The sequence below is a fragment of the Gorilla gorilla genome, chromosome 15 (genome assembly GCF_029281585.2).
Source record: "Gorilla gorilla gorilla isolate KB3781 chromosome 15, NHGRI_mGorGor1-v2.1_pri, whole genome shotgun sequence".
Lineage (NCBI taxonomy): Eukaryota > Metazoa > Chordata > Mammalia > Primates > Hominidae > Gorilla > Gorilla gorilla.
The window spans coordinates 120,177,079-120,183,094 of record NC_073239.2 but is presented as its reverse complement, the minus strand read 5'-3'; positions in this window follow the sequence as shown (position 1 = coordinate 120,183,094).

Below are 6,016 nucleotides of genomic sequence, written 5' to 3'. Positions count from 1 at the left end.
CTTTGTGAGGCCGAGGCAGGCAGATCACCTGAGGTCAGGAGTTCGAAACCAGCCTGGCCAACAAGGTGAAACCCCGTCTCTACTAAAAATACAAAAATTAGCTGGGCATAGTGGCATGTGCCTATAGTCCCAACTACTCGGGAGGCTGAGGCAGGAGAATCACTTGAACCCGGGAGGCAGAGGCTGCAGTGAGCTGAGACTACACCACTGTACTCCAGCCTGGGCAACAGAGCGAGACTCTGTCTCAAAAAAAAAAAAAGAACAGTGGTAAAGGAGAGTCCTCCCAGTTGTCATGTCATTACTTCATGTGCCGCATTTGTTTGTTATACTTTGCCTGGACTGGAAGATGGCCAGAGGTATGGCTCTACACTGGTTTATGGACTAGTATAGAGGCTAATGGTTTGGCTGGATCATCAGACACTTGGAAAAAATCAGGTTGGGAGATTGGTATTGAGGTGGTCTGGGAAAGGATGGACCTCTCTGGATAGGCAGAATTGAGGGTACCTTGTCACATGTGAATGCTCGTCAAAAAGCATCTTCTAGAGGGGGCTGTCAATAATCAGGTGGGCAAGACAGTCCTTTCTGTGCATTGCAGTCAGCCTCTTTCCCCAGCCATCAGAATGGTTGCTCAATGGGCCTGTGTACAGAGTGACCAAGGAGGCAGGGAAGAGGCTGTGCATGGCCTCAGCATGGACTTTGCCTCACAAGTGGTTATCTTCACTGTTGAATATTTAACCAATAACAGAGACCCTGATATGGCATCATTTCCTGGGAGAATAACTAGCCACTTGGTGGAAACTTGATTACATTAGATCCCTTCCATCACGGAAGGAAAAGCAATTTGTCCTCACTGGAATTTATTCTGGATATAGATTTGCTGTCTCTACCTGTAATGCTTTTGCCAGCACCACCATCCACAGAATTATAGAATGCCCTGTGGACCTTCATATCCCATAAAACATTTCTTTGATCAAGGAATTGATTTCATTGCAAAAGAGGTGAAGCATTAGGCTCATGGCCATGGAATTCAATGATCCTACTTTTTGTTCAATCACCCAAGAGCAGCTGGCCTGATAGAATGGTTGGATGGGCTACCAAAGACTTATCTTAGCACCAGTTGGGAGACACCACCCTGAACGGATGGGCCCCCATCTTACGGTTTTGATATAATCTTTATTCAGTGATTAATATATGGTGGTGTTTTTCCCACAGCCAGAATATAGGAGTTTGGGAGTTAAGGGGTGATAGAGGGGAATTGGTTTGTTTCACTGTTATACTTAGTGACTCAGTACGTTGTTTGAGGCACCTCCTGGTACCCCCATTCCAACAGTAAAAGGTTATCACAAACAACGCCAACAAAAAAATGGCAGAACCCTACTGAAAGTTCAGATCTTTCATGAATGAATATTTGGGTCATACTACTAGATGAAGAACCCCAACCAACCAGGGCCTGGCTGAGGGCAAAGAAAACATGGAATGAAAGAAGAAAAATCTAAAAATCAAATACTAGCAAACAATTCAACGGCCCATTCAAAGGATCATACATCATGACCAAGTGGGATTATTCCTGAAATGCAAGAATGGTTCGACATAAGAAAATCAACCAATATAATGCCTCACATTACCTGAATGAAGGGAAAAGAAACATGATCATCTCAATTGATGCCGAAAAATGCATTTGAAAAAAAATCATACCCTTTCATGATAAAAACATTTAACAAGATACGACTAGAATGCAACTACCTCAACATAATGGAGTCCATATACGAAAATTCCATAGTTAACAATCATACTCAATGGTGAAAGACAAAGTTTTTCTTCTAAGCTTAGGATCAGGACAAAGATCCTCACTCATTCTTGCCACTTGTGTTCAACATATATTGAAAATAATAACCACAGCAATTAGTCAAGAAAAAGAAATAAAAAGTGTCCACATCAGAAAGGAAGGAGTAAAATTATCTCTGTTCACAGATGACATGATCTTATATGTACAAAACCCTAAAGACGCTACCAAAAAATCCCGTTAGAACTAATAAATCCAGAAAAGTTGCAGAATACAAAAATCAACACACAAAAATCAGTTTTTTTTTTTTTTTTTGAGATGGAGTCTCGCTCTGTCACCTAGGCTGGAGTGCAGTGGGGCAATCTCAGCTCACTGCAACCTCTGTCTCCTGGGTTCAAGCAATTCTCCTGCCTCAGCCTCTGGAGTAGCTGGGATTACAGGCGTCCACCACCACACCTGGCTGATTTTTGTATTTTTAGTAGAGATGGGGTTTCACCATGTTGGCCAGCCTGGTCTCGAACTCCTGACCTCAGGTGATCCACCCACCTCAGCCTCCCAAAGTGCTGGGATTACAGGCATGAGCCACCGTGCCCAGCTAATCAGTTGCATTTCTATACACTAATAATGAACAACCTGAAAAGGAAATTAACAAAACAATTCTATTTACAATAGCATTGAATAGAATAAAATACCTAAGAATAAACTTAACCAAGAGGCAAAAGACTTGTACACTGGAAATTATGAAACATTGCTGAAAGAAACTAAGGAAGACACAAATAAATGAAAGACATCTCATGTTCATGGATTGAAATGCTTAATATTGTTAAGATGTCAATACTACCCAAAGCAATCTACAGATTCAAGGCAATTCTTATCAAAGAGCCCAATGGCAGTTTCTGCAGAAATAGAAAATCCATCCTAGAATTCATATGGACTCTCAAGGGACCTCGAGTAGCCAAAGTAACCTTGAAAAAGAACACTGTGGCCAGGTGCGGTGGCTCACACCTGTAATCCCAGCACTTTGGGAGGCTGAAGTGGGCAGATCACCTGAAGTCAGGAGTTCAAGACCAGCCTGGCCAACATGGCGAAACCCCATCTGTACTAAAAAATACAAAAATTAGCTGGGCGTGGTGGCGGGTGCCTGTAATCCCAGCTACTCGGGAGACCGAGGCAGGGAGAATTGCTTGAACCCGGGAGGCAGAGGTTGCAGTGAGCCGAGATCGTGCCATTGCACTCCAGCCTGGACGACAGAGCCAGGCTTCATCTCAAAAAAAAAAAAAAAAAAGATGAAGATGGTAAGTTTTATGTTATGTGTGCTTATACTACACAATTTAATAATCAACTATGGGCCGGGCACGGTGGCTCACGCCTGTAATTCCAGCACTTTGGGATGCTGAGGAGGGCGGAACACCAGGTCAGGAGATCGAGACCATCCTGGCTAACACAGTGACACCCTGTCTCTACTAAAAATACAAAAAAAAATTAGCCGGGCATGGTGGTGGGCGCCTGTAGTCCCAGCTATTGGGGAGGCTGAGGCAGGAGAATGGCGTGAACCTGGGAGGCAGAGCTTGCAGTGAGCTGAGATGGTGCCACTGCACTCCAGCCTGGGTGACAGAGCGAGATTCCATCTCAAAAAAAAAAAAAAAAAAATCAACTATGGGCCGGGTGTGGTGGCTCATGCCTGTAATCCCAGCACTTTGGGAGGTCAAGGTAGGTAGATCACTTGAGGTCAGGAGGAGTTCAAGACCAGCCTGGCCAACATGGCAAAACCCCGTCTCTACTAAAAATACAAAAATTAGCCGGGCATGGTGACGCACGCCTGTAATCCCAGCTACTTGGGAGGCTGAGGCACCAGAATCGCTTGAACCCTGGAGGTGGAGATTGCAGGGAGTCGAGATCGCACCCTTCCAGCCTGGGTGACACAGCGAGACTCTGTCTCAAAAATAAATAAATAAATAAGTGATAAAAATCAACCATGGCCTCATGATCAGTTTCAGAGACAAGGACTGTAGCAGCCATGAGCAGTTTCTTCCTTGTTATGTGGATGTGTACACATAGAAACTATCTTCTTTCTCTCCTTTTCCCCCGTTATTTTATAGACGGGTTGTTAATGTGGTTCACAAAATTTTCAAAGCTGGCAAAAGGAGCATACATTTCACAGAAAAGGAAAACACATGTCATTTTAAACCCTCCCCATGAGTTCTCAGTATCGGCAGCAATCTGAATAATACAAATTGAAACCAAATACATTGGTCAGAAGTCTGTGGATAACTGGGAGAGGCAGAAGACTCACCCGTACTGTGGGTCGTTAATGTCGCAGCCTCCTTGACTTTCATTCCTGGCCTGGCGTTCCCTGGTGGTGCTGAGCAGACAGAGCCCACAGCCAGGAGGAGAGAACGGCGGAGGGCTTGAGGTTTGCCCACCCGCAAGCTCACAAGTCAGCCTGCCCCTGCTCCACAGGTCCATCGCCTGCGAATGGGGCCTCCAGGTCCCCGAGCGCTCTGACAGGTGGTTGTATTCCATGCTGGCAAGTTCACTTTGGAGTTCTTGCAGCCTTCCTTGCCTCTGGAGGGACTGAGACAATGTGTGTGTGACATACAAAATCTAGAAATTTGACACACAGGAAAAGCAGGACAATCCAGCATGTAGGGCTTTAATTTCATGTGTGCCTGTGTGCGTCCATGCTCACTCAGAAAGCAAGGTCACAGGAGCTGGCCATGTGGCTCTGGCCATCCCTGACATTGACTAGTCAGCCAGAAACCCACTGCACTCTAAGCTGAAAACTTGAATCTGAGTGGGAGTGTCTGAGTTCCTCCAGGGAATCTAAGGGCAGAAACGGCTATTTGGGAATGTTTTCTTGGATCGAGCCCTGATATCCAGAAGGACTGGGATCCAAGGACACAAAACCTCTCCAGAGGCCCTCCTCAGCACAAGCAGGTGGAGAGTCAGAAGGGCAGGACTGTTGGGGTGGGGGCTAGGGGACTTCCCAGCTTGCAGTCATGGGGGCCCAGCTCTCTGCTGTCGTGGTGGTGGGAACAGGAGGCTGTTTCTTCTCCCTGGGCTTTCTCTGCACAGCCCAATCCAGACAGTGAACAAACTTGTGTTTCTCCTCTGCTCCAGCAGGAGGAGGGGGCAGCTCTGGACAACGACAGCTGAGACCAGGAAGATGCTCCCCACCCGTCACTGGCCCCTCCGCACATTTGATATGCCCCCTTAGAGAGATGAATAAGGGCTTTGCCAGGAGGGACCCCAGAAGACAGAGGTCAGGAGGGGAGTGAGTCAGCCGGGTTTCAAGCTTCAAAAGTAAGCATCCCAACCCCCAACCTGTCCTAGGAGGGAGAGGAAGAGATAAAACCCAGGGTACAGTCCCCGCCTAGCCCTCTGCGGAGGTGAACTTGCCATTAGGTTCTAAAATGTATTTTTTTCATGTTAAGGTAAAACTTGTTTTTCTAGTAAAACATCACATACAATATAAATAGAAATGACCAGAGCCTTCTCTAACCATCACTATATAAATAACATTCCGTTAACAAAATCAACTAGTTCAGATCACAGGCATAGTTGTGAGCTTTCTTCTTTATTTTTCTAAGAAGGATGTTCAGATGGTTAAGTTGGGTTCCTAAATTTGAAAAATATGTTGCAGGTGGGGAGGTAAAATCATTAACTTGTGCAAATGACAAACAACTCATATCAAAGATACATTTTAAAAAGCATAAAATGATATTGTTAAACTAATTGGAGAAAAATTTGTTATTATGTGAAAAGTGTATGATCCAAAAGCATTCTCACATGCTTTACTTCTACGTCAGTACCTGAGTTACTGTTAAGCTATGCAGATATGCAGACAAAATAGCTTAATCTGGCAAACAACAAGAAAGACACTGACTGCTGAAGCACTTTTGCAACAACGCACCAGGAGATCGTGGTGCTTTTCCCCTCAGTTACTAACTTGTTTCCTGAAAAATAAGAAGCAAAGAGGCAGACTATGAAAACTTCAGGAATTATAGAATATTAAAAACTATAAGCTTCAGGGCCGGACAAGGTGGCTCACCCCTGTAATCCCAGCACTTTAGGAGGCTGAGGCGGGCGGATCACGAGGTCAGGAGTTTGAGACCAGCCTGATCAACATGATGAAACCCCAGCTCTACTTAAAATACAAAAATCAGCTGCGTGTGGTAGCAGGCGCCTGTAATCCCAGCTACTCGGGAGGCTGAGGCAGGAGAACCGCTTGAA